Below are 21,504 nucleotides of genomic sequence, written 5' to 3'. Positions count from 1 at the left end.
CCAATTTGTGAAGTTGAGAGCTATAATAATTGAGGAGACAAGTACTTAAAACATTTTAACAGTTTACTTCTCTATTTTCTCCACTAAATACTCTCTTGAGGGCAGGGACTGGGACATAGTATTTTTATCTTTTTGTTTAACATACTTCTTTGCACAGAGCTGTCTTTCAACAAACATCTGTAGAATGTATGAATGAATGAATATAGCCATAATCTCTATAAAACTTGAAAAATATCTTGGCACATCAGGAAAAGTTGGTATCAAAAAAGGAGAGTAAATATTTATTATTTATGTTAATATATTACATGTTAATATTTGTTGAGATATTACATATTGATATATTGAGATACATATATTCAGTATATTTGACACATATATTGAAGTCAGATATATATATATATACATATAATCAGAACTGAAAGGAAGTTAACTTACATAAAACTTAAATTTTTTCAACAAGAAAATTGCATCATAGGAATTAAATGTCAAAGCAAACGTCAACACTCAAGCAAACGTCAACACCCAGAGAAGAAGATTTAAATAAAACCATGTGTCTGACTTTGGTGTGACACCGAGGTAACAGCTTTAAAAGAAATTTTAAAATGAAGTTTCATAGATAAAACAGCATTGTAGAATACAACAAACAAAACAAGAATAAAGGAAAGGTGGTAAGTACAGGAACAATTGATTTTTAAAACTTTGTATCTGAAGTAAAAATATGGACCAATTCAGTGAAAAGGCCAAACTGGTTATCAGGCATCCGACTTAACTACTTTTTCAGTTTTCAACAGGTTGTGTGGCATGTCATAACCTTGCTCTCATCCCATGATAGAGACAGCCGGTGAAGGGAGGAACTTCAAATCTAAATGCGTTCAAGTAGAGCAATAACTGAACTGACTAGGAGCTGCTGAAGGGCTGACCAACTGTGCTATTACTGAGGTGGCGTCTATCTGCAACAGCACCTATCAAGTAGCAGTAAACACATGCTCAACCTAGGAAAGGCACGTGGAATTTTTTTCTGTCATTAAAAACTCATTTCAGTTTATAGTGAGTCATAGATTTACCAGCTTGCTAAAGACAGAGACAGTATGCCAAGTCTTTAAATATTAAAAATAGACTTTAAATATATAAAAATTATTCCAAAAGGAATAATGTTAGTTGGAATGGTCTAAGAGATTGATGACATTAGCTTCCTACGAGAGGCAGACAAACACCAAAGCTGTCTCCAATGTTCAAATAACCTGTCTAAACAAATGGGCAAGCAGCATAAGTTCTCCCTCAAACTCCCAAATCACAACACCAGACTTACACAATCCTTAACTAAGGTTTTTAAGCTTCAAAGCAAATGCTCTGTTCTCTAGTTTTGACCATAGAAAGAGCAACTTTCCAAGAGAGCTATCTTCTTTGAGTAAGAACACGGAATTAATAAAATACTGGTGCCGACAAATAATCACCACTGGCCTCCTATCTTTTCCATACCCACTTTCCAGGCTCTGGATCCCAGTCTAGAATGGGAAGGCAAAGAGGGAAAAACACAGCTTCTACTGCTTAGATAGGGGAGATGTAGTCCTCAAAATATATTTCCATAGAAACAATTTATACGTGGTAGATTGTTACTGTATAATTTGTCTAATTAGCATAACTTTTCAAGTAAGAACAGGCTCCCCCACCCCACAGCCCACCTCCCAATGAGCTGATCTTTGAAGCTAATCGCCAAGGATTAAAAGTACTTATACATAGGAATATAACCTGGGTCCTAAACAATTGCTTTAAGAACTAACTTCCATTAAGAAACAGAGGATTTCATTTCAGAAATGTTTCACAATGATTTACAAATTCTTTCCACTCAGTAGCTTTAAAGTTGGTTTTATGAACTAGCAGGATTCCATAAAGTTTCAGAAAATCAGAATCTTTTATTAGAAAAAATGAAAAGTTTTTTATTTACTGAACATTTGAAGAGTGGGATTATAATGGTGCTACTTTATTGATAATGTAACAACTCAGTTGACTATTTTTTTAACATTAAAGGAGTTGGACAAGCTGCAACATTATATATTAATGAGTAACACTACATGAATTGATTCTTTGAAAGAGAAAATGTAACCCTTCAGAAATGTTTATATTGTGTCTCTCTTATCATCTTACCCTGGACTATTATGTCAAAGATAGGATTCTAAGGTATGAAAAACATGACAAGTGTTGAAGAACTGCAAAGAGTTTGGAAATTGCAGTAAATGGTTTTTTTTGTTTTTGTTTTTCCTGTAATGGAACACCAGAAGAAAATGATAAATCACTAATGTGACATCGTTTTTAGGAAATATGTGGAAGAGGAGTTGCAAACCAAAGTCATACAGGTAGCTGCAATATATATCAGAATGGAAATTTCACAAAAACAGGAATTTTTGCCTATTTTATTATAGCCTCATCTCTTGACCTAGAGCAGTGCTTGGCACTCAGCAGCTGCTCGATAAATACTTGCTGAATAAATGAATGAATGAAAAGGATCCCTGTATATATTTCAGAAATAATTTAAAAGGTTTAAAGATAATTTTTGGTAATATTAAAGTTTTGCTGTAAGAAAGTAAAAAAGTTATATCTATAAATGTAAAATGATTAAAATTGATCATAATTCTACCATTCAGAGAAAGCCACCACTAACATGCTAATATATTTACTTCCAGTTCTTTTCTTTATGCATATTTTTACATAGCTGAGATCAAACATTACTTAAAATAGTATTTCTAGCCTTAATTGTACTTATATTTTTAGTGGGATCCTTTTCCAATGTTATTGAAAACAAGAGTCTTCTTTAATACTGTTAAAATGTTACATTCAAAAAGACCTGAAAACAATTTTTAGTGACAAATATTTCATATAAGTTACTGATACTAGATTATTTTCTAGTCATTGGTATTAAATTAGTGATTTATAGGCTTTATTAGTGATTTAAGATTACCGTATAGGAAACATTATTACCACCAAGTATGCTGTTAGTAATAGGGGACAGGACATACACCTCTAGTTCATTCATTTGTTTACACACTCAACAAATCTTATTGCCTTACTATGAGCTAAGTACTGAGGATATGGTGAGCAAAATTACAGAACTGCTAACCCCATAGAGCTTATAATTTAGTAAAAGGAGATAGATATTAACTAACCAATTAAAAAAATTAATTTAAAATCACAGTTGCAGTAAATTGTAAATATTAGGAATAGAAGGTACATGGTCATATGTCTCTGTATAATAAAAGAAGTTTGCCTAGGCTGTTTAGTAACGTGGTATACACGCACGTGTGTGTGTGTGTGTGTGTGTGTGTGTGTGTGTGTGTGTGTGTGTGTGTGTGTTTATAGGGAATTGGGAGTAGGAGGTGGATTGGGAATAATTTTACCTAACATTTACTGAGTATTTTATTCAACGCTAGTCATAGGCCCTGTACTTGACATGGGTACTTGACATGGTTTATCTCATGTTCTCATTTAATAATCATAGGACCTTCATGAGGCAGAATTATGTCCCTCTATTTTACAGATAAAGAAATTGAGGGTCAGAAAGAAGTCGAATAACTTAAGATTATGTAGCCAGTAAATATGGAGCTGCAAGGGGAACCCAGATACTAAGACAGCAGAGACTGAAGTCATAAGCTACATATTCTACTTCCAAGCATAATTAAGATTTATACTGACATAAAGGATTAGTAGGTGTTAATAAAGCATGAGGAGGGAGAAGTGGGGAGAACATTCCAAGCAGAATGAGAGGCGTGAGAAAGGCTCTGAGATAGGAGGGACTTGGATGAATCAAAGAGGGAACAATAATAACAAAGCCAGCGAACTAAGCAGGAGCACAGAGGGTAAGGGGCAACATGGATGTGAGACTGAAAGAAGAGGCAGGACCAAGGCAGTGAAAAAGCCCTCATGGGCCACATTAAGGATGTTGGCTTCAATGCTAAATGCAACGAAAAGGCACACAACTTTTACTGCATTTATCTGAAACTTAAGGGCAAGAAAATTCATTAAGGTTGGATTTAACGAAGGAATAGAAGGATGACTATTTGCTCAGTTTTGAAAAGATTTTCTGGGACCTATCATTTCCATGTCAATAAGCCTGAACACTTTAGGAACAGAAGTGGTGGCTTTTAAATACCTTTTAAAATACACTCGAATGTAGATAAATTCAAAAGAGGTTTGTTTGTTTCCTTCTGGGTCTAATGTGCTAATACAGAAGAGGATTCTGTAGAGTACCAGAAAATGGCTTTGGGCTAGATTGTAACAGGTATGGGTCAATTAGCTGATATTTAATACAGAGGCATGTCGAGGCCCCATGGCTGACCTAGAAACGGGGAACGTTGATATAGATTCAGACATACTAGTAGTCTGGGAATGATGATATTACAGTTATGAAAATGGAAAGAGTAATCATATCATTGAGAATAAGCTGGAAAAACCTGGGCTCTTCATCAGCGGGTGGGAGGTGAGGGTACTGGGAAAGTTTATGGTAAAAGGTATTTCTAAGATACAAACTTAAAATTGCCTCCCTATATGACAACAATCTTAATATAACAAGATTGTATGTCATGTAGAAACTGTGTTACTGTCAGTAGATTTGACTCTTGAATAATAAATCTTTTGTAATCTCTGTTAATGTGTATATCAGTTGCTATATTTATTGATGCAGTCCTTTGAGTCCCTCAGGTTCAGAATGTTTGATTCCAAATTTCTGAATTTTTGTTAATTGTGCTAATAATGAATTTCATCTAGAACATATTTTCTGAGGCAACTGAATTCTATGATCAATTATTTACATAGTATAGTTATCTTACATTCAATTTTTTTCCATTTTCAGTTTCCTGAAATTATTTTCATAACATAAATTCTTTTTCCCATAAATTTTACAATGAAGATTTGATTCATCCATCAGATTTTTCTCCACATCAAATTTTATCATCCATATCAAATTTGATGAATGATAGGTTCTGGCACTGTGAGTTGTCTTTTGTGGCCATTATTTTTATCAAGTCTAATTTTCTCAAAAGTGGTAAGAAAATTTGATTTGCTCTTTTTTTTTTTTAATTGGTAAACCTACTTTATACAGTCTTAGTAGTTTTCATTTTTATTTGGGAATTATTTCTTGCCCAAACATTTCCCTCGTAATTTTCCCCATTTTTTAATGTTACCAGCAAGATATTTCTATTCTTTTCTCTTAGTTGTTTTTTGGAGAGAGGGGTAGAGGCAGTGGTGGTTGGCTAAAATTCTCTGAACATGGTTCTAAGTTATTGTTAATTTAATTTTCTGTTGATTATTCATATCAATAATGAACCACAAGTCCACCTAAATACAGAACTAAGACTAACTCTGGGAGTTATGGTTATGAAATAGAATTTAAATGTTATAAATATTAAAAATATAAAATAATAATCTAACAAAAACAGAAGGTGAGAGAAAGAGACAATTAATTCATTAATTTTTTCAGTTTAATAAAAGAGAGTACAGTCTAAAGTTCAGACTTTAGTTTTAAAAGATTTTTTCTATCTGATTTTTATAATCTTTTAAAAATACAGTTAAGCATTCTATTAGAGATCTATTGTGAAGAAATGTTTTTGTTCTAAGTGCAATTACTAAATAAAAGGTATGAAAAACTAGAAGTTACATACTACATGTCCTGACTTACATGAGGATTATCACTTTTAAAAAACTTCCAATATAGCAGACAAAAAAATAATCACTTTAAACATTTCTTCTATTATTGTGAAGTTAACCTTTTTGCATATTTAATGGCAACTTTTGTTTCTTTATAACATGTATTTTCGTCCTTTGCTTTTTCTTTTCTTATTGATTTTAAAAGCTTTTAATACATTAAGAATATTAACATTTTTTATATATGATCCAACTTTTATTTCAAATTTGTGGTTTATATTTTAATTTTATGGACTTTTTATGTACTTAATTTTTATGCAATCAAAACTATCTTTTAAGTTTCTTCCCTTGTCTTTATTCTCTAAAAGACCTTCACTAACTCTAGGTCAAAATATCAGCTACATTTGATGCTGTGAAGTAGGTTCAAACTCCATTATTTTCCCCCAAGAAGCTGAATAGTTGTTCTAGCACATATATGAAACAAGCTTCCTCTCCCAGTGGGATATATTTTTGATGCTCTAGGTACCAATCCTCACCTCTACCTGCCAGTCACTAGTTGTACTACTTGTTCAACTTTATTTTCTCCAGAGAGAATTCTCTTCCTACTGGTCTCTGTGTGGAGAGAGGAGAGTAAGAGTAGGATACTCTGCTCCTAACCTCTCTTTAATTTATTTTGTGCATCCAACTCCCTCCACTCTCCTCTTCAATCTCTCTTGGGTCCCTAGTTTAAGTTCAGATTCTACTCTCATGTTTTCATGTCGTATGGTGCTTTTCAGAAATGTAACTTGGTATTAACTACTGAAAAAATATATGGTAAACAAGTGTGGTTATTCCAATCACCAATGTAATTCTCAAAAATTTAGTAATCATTAGAAAGGAAAAGATTACCAAGTGAAACAATGTCCAGCGGAGATTATTTCAAATTTTCCAAAAAAATTTAAGTTACTAATATAATTGTATATGACATATGGTAAGCCTGAATAAATGTTTGTCATAGGAAAAAAATTATCTTTTTAGATCTGAAAATATAAACATTGGGTAGTTTCAAATTTCAGAATTTATTGTCAGAATACTTTGTGCCAACAATATGAAAGAATATAGAGGGGGAAATAGCCTAAAATTTCCTCATAATAAACTGTATTGTAATCCATAATTAAGTAAACTTTAAATATTTTCTGGTAGCTAGTTACTTGTAAGAGTTTCATTTCTGTAAAAATGGGACACAAACAGAAGTCTGTTAGCACTGCCTCTTTCCTTCTTACTGACAGAAACATGTTGCCATGTATAGTAGGCAGCCTCCAAGATGGCCCCAGTGAGCCCTGTCTCCTGTTATTCACAGCTTTGTAGTCCCCTCCCATATTGGATCAGGGTGTGTGACCAACAGGCTATGGCAGAAATGGTGCTAGCTCACTTCCAAGATTACGTCATAAAAGACTATCAACAATCCCCACCCCCCCACACACCCCTCCCTGCCCCATTGGACCATTTGCCCTGGGGGAAGCCCACTGCCAGGTCATGAACAGCCCTATGCAGAGGTCCATGTGCAGAGGAACTGAGTCTCCTGCCAATAGTCATATGAGTTAGGCTGGAAGCAGATTTCCAGCTCAGCCAAGCCTTTTTTGGACTACAGCCCCAGCTGTTAACTTGACTGCAACCTCATGAGAGACTCTGAGCCAGAACCTCTCAGCTAAACCACTCTCAATTTTCAACCCTCAGAAACTGTGTGAGATAATAAGTGCTTGTTTTTAGTTGATATGTTTGGGGAGTAATTTGTTATACAGCTATAGATAAATACATTGATGTCTGAAGGTATAATAGCCATTTGGTGACCTTGAGAATGAGAATCTCATTCTAAGGATGGTAGAGTGTCATTATTTATATAGTTGGGCATCAGCATCATCTCTGGACTACCTAAATTAAGATTTCTTTTGGAGGGAGACCTCTATTTAAGCCACATAGTAAAGTTTTATGTTATTTACAGCCAAACACATTCCTAATTGACACACTCAACAATTCCCAAAACCCAATTACAGTTTCCAAAGAGAGTTCATTTTATTCAAAGATCTGCCTCTGCTCAGAAATTCATACTCGTCTTATCTTCTGGAACCCAGCCGTTCATTTCCTGATCCAGAAGAAATACCCAGGTTGTCCTGCACACACTCCTGGTATTTGAAGACAATGGCTAGGATCATCCCCTTCACTCAGCTAGCAATTACAATTCCTTAAGTAGAATGCTTACTTCTTAAAATGTGTCTCCCTTTGACATATCCTTTAAAAAATCCATTCAGCTACATCTCAAAACAGAATTCAGGAATGGATTCTACACTGCTGGATTATATAATACACAGGAAAATGGGTTTCTCTAATGATAATCTGCTTTATCCTATTCTAGGGATTCTAGGAACATGTTTCAGCCAAACAGGAGGGACTGGCTGTCTCTGTCCTGACTGAAGGACAGAAAAAGTGAGGCTTCAGCTAAAAAAAAATTTTCTTTTCTTCAAAAACCCACATTCCCCCTCCTAACTGCAAATCTCTCTCTAGATACCAAAAGATGCCCAAAGTGTAACACATAACAGAAGGAAAGTTTCATTTGGCACAGAAGTAAAAGTAATTTAGACCCAGTGACCTTGCTTTGTTTTTTTATTCCAAGTGTACAACTGCTCAGAGATAGAGGCAACATGGCTCCAGAAGAGGAGGAAAAATTACAGGAAATCCTGATCCACGCTTGTCCAAAATCATCAAACAATCTAGGCAACTGGTATTCACTCATATGATAGCTTTTAAATTCTCAGCAATTCTTGGCAAATATAATAGAAAATAACTTCAGCAACTCTGAGCTCTGAAAGGTTTAGTGTTCTCTCGGGTCTCTTGCTCTTAAAAAGGTGTGTGTGTCGGGGGGGCGGGGGGAGAAACATAAGTAAAAGGACACTTAGCCAGAAAAATAAACCTGCTCTAACAGATAACATAACAAGCTATCAGGAATACTATATTTGAATAAACACCAAATTGAATATAGTTTTCCAAAATTTATATATACACATATAAATTTGTAGATAATGAATTCTTAACATTTAACCAACCCAAGAAAGTCATTTCTTAAAATTTAAGAAAATTTCATTTTAACTTTGAGATGTGAGAAACATTCTAGGATCTCTGAAGCCAGCTGAAGTATGCTCTTAGATTCTAATAGTAGCTTAGCAATACTGAAAGAAATACAAAATGGTATTTCATAGAAACATGATAGTTACTATTTCAACGATCAGTAGATTTGCTTATAATATTTATTTATTCATTTGCATATGTTTGGAACTAATATGACATGGGTCGATAAATCTGGAATAGCTCCTTGATTCTAAAACATGGTCACTTCCACAACAGCTCTGCACATAAAGAAGCAGAACAGGCAGGCAAATTTGAAATACTAGTTTCTATCCTAAAGAGATCTACAGGACACTCTTTACATTATACTTAGAGAAGCTATCATATTTATGAATATTTTTGCTTTTGATTTGTGGAGTTCAAGATCAAATTCAGCTCTCCTTTTTATCCTCCCCTTGACTGCCCCTACCAACCCTCCCAGTAATTGACAATAACTTACTATTCTAAAAAGTTATTTATGATAACATTCCTGAGACTTTTCTGCAATTGAGTATTTCTTCTATTCACAGGAAAACAGTCCTAGACCATAACAATGAAAGCGAACTCCACCAAAGGCAAGACAATGTGAGTCAACTCAGGGACTTCCCCCTTTGCTACACCATGGTACTCTTTGACCTACTTTGGTTTTCTACAAATCACCCCTTTAGTTCTTAGCCTGAAAACATTGAAACTAGGCCTCTGTTAAGCATTGAACATTAATAAACAAGAACGACAACACGCATACACATTTATGTTAAGGAGTAAACATCACCTAATCTGTAGAAAAAGCCACACCACTAAATAAAATATTAACAAAAGGTAATTATGGAGGATTTTTTTCCCCCTGAAATAGATTCTAAAACATTTAAAAAGAGACTTTTAAGAGAAGTATTACAAGAAATGTTGTAAGGGCATTTTTAAGCTCATGTGTGCGTTCCTGATCCATAGATCCCATCTATGTCTAAACTCTTCTGTTGAAAAGAGCCTATTGATAAAACTATGCAATTTCTAGCTGGAGTGGGAGAGGTCGGATCTGCCTGATCTGACCTGCCGAGTCTTTTTTCCTGTGGGAGAAGATGCGGTCTGCTTTTTCTGTGGATTAGTTCAGTACTGCGGAGTTTTACAAAGATTCTAGAAAAGTGTCATGTGAAAATAAATAGCAATGACAGTGAACTCATCTCTTTTAGAGAGAAAATCCCTCAAAGGCAAAGACAATTCCCTCCTTCACTTACCTTTTTAGGTCGGAAAAAATAGGCCATTAATGACTATAATTAGTATAGCATCTGTCGGATGTTCCACTCTACTTTAACTACACAGAATAATTTAATCTTATTTAAATTATGATTAAATGAGATCAGTACTTATTGTGTCATGGAGTCACTAGTAGGTCTCAGAAAATTTGTTACTGGAAGGTAGCAATTTCCGCGCCCCCCCCACCATGAAAATCAGAAATAATCACCTTTTTCCTTTACTCTTTGTTAAATTTATGACAGGTACCTTTCAATATGTCAAGAGGTAAAGTATATACTACTCTTTCTAACTTCCCCTTCCAAACTTTTATCAGGATAGACTGACAACAAATCAAATAAATTTAAATGGTTAGTTCAATAAATGCATATGAGCCTTAATTTGTGATTAAAATTGATATACTAACATAAAGTTAACATTTTCTTTTAAAAATGCATTCAATTCTTGGAAATATCTTACACATATTACTTGAACCCAGATTTATATCTGATTTTAAAATGTGAATAATCTAAAATTAAATCAACAGAAAGTTTTTTTCTAATTTAAAGTTCTTTTAGGAAAAAAAATTTGAGCTAATATAAAGACCTGTGAACCACATTCGTTTCTATAGATTAAAGCTAAATAATTGAAGGCATGTTATATAAGGAAAAACCAGCCCTGACCAAAAATTTTTAATAAATTTAATGTGTTGGAACTTTTTATTTATGCATAATGTAAAAATGAAAATTTCTAAAAATTTGAACTTTCATTTATAAATATAAATATTTTTTAAACAAAAATTAAATGAGACATATCAGAATTGATTTCACCTAAATATTTTGGGTTATGCAGTAAACTTGATCTTCACCTTCCACTTTTAAATCAATCTAACAAATATTTATGTAGCTTTTACTATGTACCTGCTGAGTGATGGAGAAATAAATGATGAGAACACCTGGCATGGTCTCTAACCACATGAAGCCTCTCTCTAATGGAGGACAGACATTAATCCTAGGACAATTTAAGTGTGAGAAAGCATGGTGCTCTGAGGGATAATAAGAGAAAGACTAGATCTAGTCAGGAAAGTCTGAGAACACTTACCTGAGGAGGTTACAACTGAGATCTGAAAGATGAGTAAGAGGAGTTGAAGAGGTGAAAGAGAGAGAGGGGAAGCTCTGTCCAAGGAGAGGGAAAAGCATGTATAAAGGCTTTCCTAGTAAGAGCAAGCCCTCAAAAGCACTGTACACTTAAAAAGGGAACAGCAGACAGCCTGTGAGTCTGAGTAACACAGAGTAAGGAAGAATAAATACATTACCAAATGAAGCTATAGAGGTCAGCAGAAGCCAGACCATGAAGGATCTTTTAGAGAAGTTGACTATACATCCTGGTTGACTTGGTATAATCCATCCTCTCATACTATCCCAGTCTGAATGATAAATTATGTGAGGCCATGTATAAAATTTTGCCTTTGACCAAAACACCAACCAAAATCATATATAAGAATTCTAAGTTTGTGTATATGTCAGAGACAAAAAAAAAAAAGCAATATTATAACATGAGTTTAAACATGAAGGCAAATATACAATTGCTAGAGATTCCTTCACTTGAAAAGGCCATGATTATTCTAAATCCTATAACAGCTATACCCTTATATTCTTAAATTATATGCCAAAACAGTATATAAAAGCTTATGGAAGACTACAGATTTAGCTCAGAGTCAATAAACCCGAAGGTAACTCAGGCCACACGTCAGGCTATAATTGGAGGTAGTATACTTGATTCCAAAGCACCATGGATTCAGCTACATAAACAAATACCCTGTCGCAAGATGTACTAATTGACATCAAAATAGAAAATGATTTAAGGACAGTATGTACCTGAGAACAAAAGGCAAGATTTGAAAGCCACAGTCATCAATCACCAAATCAAAACATGAGTCACAATCTGTTGTTTTTAACCAGCTTAGAGAATATCAAATATTAGAAAGTAAAAAAAAAAAAAAAAAAAATCACAGAGAGTATATCAAGTTTAAATAAGTCTATATCACCGATAATATACTTTAATGTTGGCAAAATCTGTGTGGTGATAAACCAATAACACTTCAGCAATCTCTATACATGTAATGAGGCAAAATAACAACAAATAGCTCTCTCTTTTCCACTTTTGACATCTATCTATCAGCCTGCAAATCTTCAGATTATCAAATATACTATGACAATTTAAAAATAAAGAAATAGTTACCAATAATAATATTGTGTGCTCTTAAGTTTTTTCGAGTGTGATATATGTTACCTTTCACATAACAAATTGTGTTATTTGAATAAGACACATAAAATAACTGAAGTAGTTATTTTCCCTAATATTTACCCCAATTACTCCTGCCACTGGATCAACCTCCTGATCTGTAAAACTTAAAATTTTACTTATTTTCAATATCTCTGTCCTTCAGTCCCCAAATTCAATAGCTCATTAATTCTTTATAATTTTCTTTTCCTATTATTTCTTATTTTCATATCTATTACCTTAACGTTCATAAGCTTATATTTTCCTTAACTATAGGCATATTTGAGAATCATTTTCATTATTGGTGTTCTTATAGGTTTATAAAAAATATTTTCCTCTAAAGCTGTTAGTTTTATTATGATACTTCTCAGCTTTATAAGAATGAATGCTGTTAGTGTCTCCTTTTCCCACTTCCAGTTACTCATTCAATTTTTAGAGATCTGTTTCTTTTTATTATTTAATTTTAAAATAATAATCCACTGTGCTCTAAATAACTAAAATATAAACTCACTTAGTTTTTAAAATCATTTAATTGTCTTTCTCATACATTCCCTTCTATTAGATCATGGAGACATAAGGAGGAAACTCTGAAGCAAAATGTTCTTTATGAAGTAACTTAAAGGTGGAATGAGATGACTAGAGGATTTAAAAAAAAAAAAAGACTATTGTGCCTAATAAAGACAAGGCTGCAAGCTAAAAAGCAAAATACATGTGTACTCATGTGTAGAAAAGACTCTGGATCACACATTTGTCTTTCATATGCTTGTGGACAGACTGATAATAATATTCTCGGTGTCACAAAATACTACCCATTTAAGACAGAAAAATGTAAAACTTAAAAATATAATTTATTGTCTTCAAAATATATCTATTATCTATTATAATACATTATATTATCTATTATAATACAAAATACTACCTTTAATTATAGTCTAAAGCCAACACATTGAAGGTTTTTTACAAAGATTAGAACACCTTGCAGTCTAATATAAGAGCTTGAAGTAGCTAAGGATGAGGACTGTCCTTTAAATTTTGAAAGAGACACCTTTAGGATGGATGAAAATATTACTGCTATACATACAGTGGAAGGTAAAATTATAAAACTAATATAAAACTAGAAATCCTGGTTTTGCATTCAAATTAATTCCCTCAAACTAATAATCGTATTGGTAAGTACTCTTTTGTTAGATTCCTTATTTTGATTTTTGGCTTAATAATATATCTGTAAACTAATAATAAAAAAAAAACACAAACCTACAATTTCTATCAGTATCTTTCTCCCTAGAGGCTTTGCTGTAGCTTCCTAATGCAGACAGAAGCAAGCACAAGACTGTTCAGGAAGCACAAATTTAGATCACTAAGGTGTTTTTTTGAGGGGGTGGGGTATTTTATTTCTTTTTCTCCTATAGTGAAGATAAGGGAGGCATGTGAATCCCTCTGGGAAAGGATGAAAAAGAAAGTAGGTAGGCCTCATATGGGAGTCTAGCCTATTTCCCTTAGGAAAATTTGAGTAACTAAGATCTGGACATGTATCATAGCACTGATATTATCTGATGGCAGTTAAATTTAATAAAAGATGAAACCAAAGAAGCGAACTAGATAGTCTTCTATTTTCAGTAATGTGTGATATGAAGAAAAGGAACTCGTTGGAGCACTTGAGATCTTGCTCCCTGGTATATGTCATCAGTTTGACTCAAATAAACTCTTATAAAAAAAATTTTTTTTTTAAATGAACTCATTCTGGAGGAGACTACAAAGATGTCACTAATGAAAAACAATGGCAAAGTGCTAAAATAACCTAGTGGCAGGGTGAAAACACAAGAAATTTAGTTATTTAATTTTAGAAAAAAAAGCTAAGGGAGTCTTTAAGAAAATGATGGAATAAGCTAAATGCTTATTCTTAGGAAATCTATTATAGAACAACCAAACCATTAGAATCAATAAGAAGACCAAAAACTTAACAAGATAAAATTAAGAACATTATACAATTCAAAATTGATAAACTTAAGTCTAAAGAACAAGTATTTAAACGACCAAAGGAAAAGAGAGGTTGCAAGGGGTCCATGAAGGCACGTAAAATGGAAGAAACTCCTAAGCCACTTGAATAACCAACAGATATAAATGAACACTATTTTAAAATATAAAAGAAGAAATAATCACTGCTCAAAAAAAAAGGAATGCATTGCAATAGTGAAAAACAGTGTTAAAATTAAAAGTTTTAGAGAATCCATGAAGAGAAGAATTGACTTGCTTGAGTCAAGTGTCAATGAAGACTAGCAGTACCGCAAACATACATCACGTCTAAAGTAGCAAAGAGATGCCAGAACACAAAAGACACGTGCAGATCTGGAAAGAAGATGTAAAAAGCTATCATTATCTCATTACTTCCTGGGACATGATTATTCTAGTGCAATATTAGCAAAATAGTTTTCTTAGATATGTTTATTTAAAACAAATTCTTTTTAACCCTTCATTCTAACACCATTTAATTTACTTGCTCTATAACAAATAAAAGGTCACATAACCCCAAGAACCTACAGTCTGGATGTCCCACTGTCCTGAAGCCCTTATTATTCAAATTACATGAACTTGAGTGTCTCCCCATTCGTCACAACTTTCCCTCCCTCCCCACAGAGATCTAGTCTATCTGGGCAAAAGGAATTGTGTTGCCTTCACTGTGGGCTCCTCTGTGCTGTAACACACTCTGCTAGCTCTCACGTGTTCACTCTATCATTGTTTCTTAAAGTACCACTAATATGTAGCTAGTGTAGCGGTCTTTTATGGACATTTTGGAGGTAAAAGCTAGAGTTACAGTATGGGAAGAGAAAACCCCTAAAATTGGGTGCTGAATATGATTGTCTTCCACATTCAAAGAAAACAAGAATGAATGTAAACACTTCAGAGAGATCCATTTCGTTGGCAGACTATCATCCAATGACGACACCCCTATCTTCTTACCCTCCCTCTCGCTACTTTCCTCTTTAATCTGTCTTCCCTTGTTTGAGTCCTCAAATCTTGAAAACTTTCCTCCCTCAACTGTTCTCATCTTGACTCTTTTCACCAGAGCAATTTATTTTTGCTGCCACCTTATACGAGATCAGCCCAAAGCGTTGCTCTTTTCACTGCCCCAATCCACTCATCAAGATGTCTTTCTTAAAATGTCATGAAGTAAACACAATATAGGTATGCCAGATATTTCCTATTTGCCTCTCCAAATCATCTCTCTGACCTGTTCTACCTTGTTTTGTGCTTCAAAATGCTCACCTCTGTGGACTGCATCATTAGGGTTCTCTTGCCATCAGGCTTATAATTAGGTTCTCCTAATGGGAGGCACTAACAGATTGAAGGACAGGAGGAAGAAGATCAGGGTATTTATTCCTCCACTTTCCTCCCTCCCAGGCAGTGAGTATATTCCTTGACTGAAGGCCACCGTTCCTATTAGGCAGGCAGCCTTCTCCTGTAGCGATAAATCTTGTTAGATTCTAGTAACTACTCCCAACCTTTGTCCCTTAAGATTTACAGCTGTTACTAGTCCAAAATGCATAACATCACTTGCTGGTTTCCCTTAACTCCACCCACGCCTTCATTAACTCTCTTCAGGAACCCCATCTGAGTGTGCCATCCATTTCCTGCCAGGATCCTGGCTGATTCAGCAGAGAGGAAAAGAAACTAATTAAAAATTATATTGACATCCTCATATTACAAAGAATAAAATATTCGTAATACAAGAATTGGTTGTTCTGAGAAAGGAACAGAGAATGAGAGTTTTTGAAAATTAAACTCTGACTGCTGAATAAACATGTAAATAGAAGCACTAAATAATAGAACCAGGCTGAAGAGCAAATTTGTAATTTGAAAGATAAATTCAAGGAACTCTCTAAGCTGTCAAGTAATAAGACTGTCCCCCCTAGCCCCCCAAAAAGAACATATGTTAAAGGGTTAAGATGGAGGCCTAACACTTACCTAATAATAGGTCAAAAAGGACAGATATGTCTACAGCCATACCACCCTGAACAAGCCCGATCCCATCTGATCTTGGTAGCCAAGCAGGGTCGGGCCTGGTTAGTACTTGGATGGGAGACTGCCTGGGAAGACCAAGTGCTGTAGGCATAAAAATTAAAAAATAAGGGATTGTAAGCTGACAAGGTCCTTGCAATCTGTGAGGTCAACAAAGGGTTGCCTCGCCTAAAGAAAAAAAAAATAGGACAGATATAACAGAGATAATGGAGGAAAAGAAATAATAGAAGAATAATTTGAGATTCATATCTTTATATTGAAAGGGCCTAAATGCAAAGGATTAATAATAAAAGGCGTATGGAAATACTGATGAAATTTCAAAACTCTAAGAATAAAAACATCCTTAGCATCCAGAATATCCTTGTTCTTAGGAGATACAAGATAAAGTTCTTAGGGGTGAAATATTTATAACTTTCAAGAGATTCAGCAAAAGGAGAGAATTAGAGAAAGCCATTGTGGCAAAGTGTTCATATGTGAATCTAGGTGAAGGATATGTGGTATTTACTCTATAATACTTTGAACTGTTCAATAAATTTTAAAAAAATTGGGGTTGGGGGGAAGGCTCCCAGAGAGAGGTAAAATAAAACAAACAAAAACAAATTTTATAAAAAAAGAATAAGATTCAGACAGTCATAAGACTTCTCACTAGAAACACCAGATGCTAGAAAATATTGAAACGTCTTTAAGTTCAGAGAGAAAATGATTTTAACCTAGAATTCTAGTAAACTATAATGAAAGCTGAGGGCAAAGTAAAAACACTTTCAAATATTTAAGGGCCAGAGGCTTAATTCCCATACACTCTTTAAGAAAAAAAAAATCAATAGAGTTTATGCAATCTGAACAACATAGCAGTGAAACACTTAAAAGAAAAGCTAGTTGAAACTGTATCTTTGTTACTATCATCCTAGTCCAAGCATTATGTCAATTATTGCTGAAACATTGCAATAGCCTTTTAACTGGTCTTCAGGTTTCTACTTTTGTACCCCTCCTATCCACTGAAAAAAAACACACACATTCTCATGATTTGAAAATAGAAGGTACAGAAAGGCATTACATCCTTGCACTTTAGAGTGCCTACTGCAGGCCTCTTTCTGCTGCATCCTTCCAATAGATAAAGAGTCCACAGAGCCTAGGCTACTTAAACCCTGCGAGTCTCTGCCCAAACAGGCTAAGCCCACTCTCGGGGCCTTCGCCTGGGTTGTCCTCCCTTTGGCAGAACACAGGACCCATTGGCACACCCTTAAGCCCAGGGAGTGGGCAAGTGGTAGCTCTAGGTGGAGTATGCACAGAGTCTTGATGTGAGGGCAGGGTGTCCATCCTTCATGATATAGGTCTGAGAGTGGGGTGGGAGAACAGAGTGAGCAGGGCACACGCTAGTCAGAGTGGGCCTGGGAAAACGCATATAGTGAAAAGCCTCAGTACCATCTCTGTCCCCAGCAAAATCCTGTCCTTCCCAGAGATAACCACTGTTTCTGACACAAGAGTGATCATTTAAAATCACAAATCTGATAATATAATCTATAACCTAAAATACTTTAGTGGCTGCTCATTACTGTCAAGATAAAATTCGAAACCCTTAAAATGGTTGACATGATGCTTCTCTAACTATAATGTGCATTAGTCACCTGGGGTTTCAAGTCCAAGTTAGTAGGACTGGGGTGGGGCCTGAGATTCTGCATTTCTAACAAACTTCTAGGTGACACAGATGCTGCTGGTCTGTAGGCCACAGCTTGAGAAGAGAGGGCCTGGAAGAGATTAATATTTCTTTTGAAACTACGATTTCAGCTACCCCAGTTAGGGAAAGAGACTTTCCTCCTGGCCTACCCACCTCATTTAAAAAGCTGCAGCAGCTGGTCCACGCAGATGGGAAGAAGGGTAGAGAGAAATTGCCAAGTAATAATAATAGCTAACATTTATTCATTCATTCAACAAATATTTATTGGACATCTGTTTGTATGTGCTAGCACTGGCCTAGAGAGCCCAGCAATGAACAAGAAAATGTCTCTCTATGGAGCAGACAGAATCAACAAGAAAATAAATAACAACATTGGGTAGCACTTGAGGGCTAAGAAAAATAAATAAATCAGGATAAAAAACTAGAAGGTTAAGAAGAGGTGTTATTTTAGACAGCCAAGGCATGCACAAGGAGAGGTTTAAGGTTTTTGCCGTACTAAGTACTCTGGCAGGTGCTGTGCTGAAAACCTCAAAGGGAACAAGGTATCATTATCTCATTGATATGAAGTGCTATTATCTTATTTTGCAGATGATAAAACTAAAGCTTAGAGATGTTAAGTATCTTGCCCAAGGTACACAGCTGAGAAGAACAAGGGTATGGACTCTGGCTATTGCCAATTTCTGTACAAATTAGCTTTTGCTGAGGAAAAAATGTCTCAGCCGCCTGCAGGTATGTATTTCTTGCTCATGTTAACATGAGGGCTGGGGCTCTGCTGGGCTCTGCTGGGCTCAGCTGGGCTCAGCTGGGCTCCCTGTGTCTTAACATTCTTAGAGCAGGACTTGAAATTTTAACTCCTAAACTGCCAGGGGTGGACCTGCCAGTTTATGACAAATACAAGTAACTCAAGTCCCAGCATCACCAGACATACCACGGAAGAATCAGCAGACTAAGAGGAATAAGCTAACTCTGAATCAACAAAATTTTCCCTTTGTTGATTTAAAACTCTCAAATTTTAATCAGTTAAACATTTCTCTAAAAGTTAAGGAAAGTAAGTTTAATATTCAGTAGGTCACTCTAGTGTTAGCAGTGGCTCTTAATCTTTGGGGATTACAATCTCTTTGAAAATCTGATAAAACTTAGGCTCTCTCCCAAAAAAATGCTCATAAATCTACAAATTTTGCATTCAATTTAAGGGTACACAGTCTCCTGGAAAAGCCATAATCCTCGATTTGAGAATCCTTAAATTGTGGCATCTACCAAAATAAATTTCTGTTATGAAATTTCCTTTTACTCCCTGGTAAACAGAGTGATTCTCTTTTACTAATTATTTTATTTAATTAAAAGATAGTTAACACTAATTGTCAGCATAGCAAAAAAACATAGTTTCGTTATTTAAAACAGTTCTGTAGCAAAAACTATAACAACAACAATAAGGGCCTAGCTAGCTGTTACGAATAACTTATTTCGGCTTTCCTGAAGGGAAGTTTTATTTATTGATTACTCGTATGTGAATTAGTCATCAATATTTTTATGCTAAAGTGGCTGATTTTCCCTCTATTCTCAGTGGCTAGAATGAGTATGTTGTGTAATACAACTCTGGTCCTTGAGAAATACAAGTGTAATTGTAAATTATCCTAAATCATGTACAACTTTTTTCAGAGGAAAGTAAATTTGCCTCCTCCTCCCCCACATCATCAAACACATTCCTATGAGACTAAGAAATGATTTAAGGTTTTGTATCATTACTTGGTTTCATAGTATGTTATTGACCTTTCTCTCTCTCTCTCTCTCTCTTTTTTTTTTTTAACACAGTACAGTACTACTAAAATGTAAAATGACAGTGGAGCGGCAGGCAAGGAAAACAGTAACTTTTGATATTGATACTCCATGTTTCATTACAAAACTACTGAATCACAGTCTGACAGACCTCCCATTACCACAACAGATCCAAATTATTACATAGCTAATACAAAGACTATAAAGATACTTAAATATATAAACATGACCAGCTGTGTTTATGACTAGATCTATATTATCTTAAAAGAGCTAAGACAATATGATAGTTGACTATAGAATCATTATAAAGTAGGCATTTATTCAGTATTTTTTCAATAAAAATGGTAATAATATTTGAATTGAACAGATCTAGGAACAACTGTAAGTATAGGTAAGTTTATATTAGTTGCATTCAACAGAATCAATAATAAACATTCTTTAGTTTTGAGATCATTAGAACAAACTCTGGAGAACAAATGCCTCAGTTGGAATCACAGCTCTACCACATATACCAGCTAGGTGAACAGGGCAAGTTAGATAACCTCTCTGTGCCTCAGCTTCCTCTGATTCTATGGGTGAGTTAATGGGTGAAAGCATATACCAGCTTAAAATGGCACCTGGAAAAAAAAATCCAAGCACTAGAATGTAAGCTCTATGAAGGTAGTTATTTTTACCTCTTTTGACCATTGATATATGTACTGCCTAGAACAATGCCTAAAGATAGTAGGTGCTTAATTGTGGAATGACTGGCTATCGTTATTATTAATATGGTGATTTCTGGATAGATGGAAAAACTAAACCAGTTAAGCTCTGCTATTTAAACTTAAAAAAAAAAAGGAAACAAGCATTTTTAAGTTGTACACTCAATTCTTGTAAGGCTCACAGCACCAAAGTATTATTGATAAACTAGATTTCAGTTGAGCAAGAGTGCCATCTAGTGCTCATAAAAGCTACAACAAGCTGAGAATTCAGAGTAAATTTTCATACAGATGAAGATAAAGAAAAAACAGAAATGTAAAATCCACTAGGTAAAACATCTGCTCTATCATATCTAAAGTCTTTGAAAGTTATTTCTAAAGGAAATTAAAAAGTTGCCGCTTTTAAAATTAGTATATACCATATTAAAAGAAACTTATTTCAGAAGGTATATTCATTATACTTACCATAAAGGTCACTCTGCTATAAATAAAAAATGCTGTATTGAGTTTATTTTCTATCTAATAACATGTTTTTGTCTTATTAGAAAAGATATAAGTACCTATTTTAAAAAATTTAGAAAAATGTAGGAAAGCATAAACTGTAAACCAGAGATAAACACTGTTAGTATTTGGAGATTATATGTATTTCCTAGATTTAAAATATATGTGAGAAATTTTTTAAATTTTAATCAAATATTTGGCCAAGATATTAAAAATAAAATACTAGAAAATGATAACTTTTAAAACTAAAATCAAGAGCTTTCCTAGCCTCAACTTAACATTGTATTCAGTGAGGTAAAAATTTATTTTAAATTGCTATCAAATATATTATCACTTTGGTCTGGTTCTGCAATTGCCAAAATCCAAAGGATTGGGGCTTATAAAAAGAAAAAAGGTAAATTATTTCATCTTTTCCCTTTCTGATGCCACTAAATTGATAGTAAAGTATATCAATTTGCATTTGGGAGATTTGAATAAAAATTTGGATTTGAAATAATGTTTAACCTCATTCATTAATCAAGAATGCTCATAAAAGTTTTTGGTTTTATTTTTAAT

The 21,504-nt window shown here is 34.3% G+C and overlaps 1 protein-coding gene and 1 non-coding gene across 2 annotated transcripts in view; one reads left to right on the top strand and one right to left on the bottom strand.

Annotated features, from left to right (window-relative positions):
- Positions 1-21,504, bottom strand: part of SESN1 (sestrin 1) — an 88,863-nt gene that overhangs the window by 51,066 nt on the left and 16,293 nt on the right. The window lies entirely within an intron of this gene.
- On the top strand, positions 16,274-16,392 carry LOC111742792. The gene has a single exon (XR_002781478.1). It is a non-coding gene; the product is annotated as a 5S ribosomal RNA (ribosomal RNA).

This window comes from Pteropus vampyrus, unplaced genomic scaffold, assembly GCF_000151845.1.
Source record: "Pteropus vampyrus isolate Shadow unplaced genomic scaffold, Pvam_2.0 Scaffold101, whole genome shotgun sequence".
Lineage (NCBI taxonomy): Eukaryota > Metazoa > Chordata > Mammalia > Chiroptera > Pteropodidae > Pteropus > Pteropus vampyrus.
This window is presented reverse-complemented; position numbering and strand designations above follow the sequence as displayed.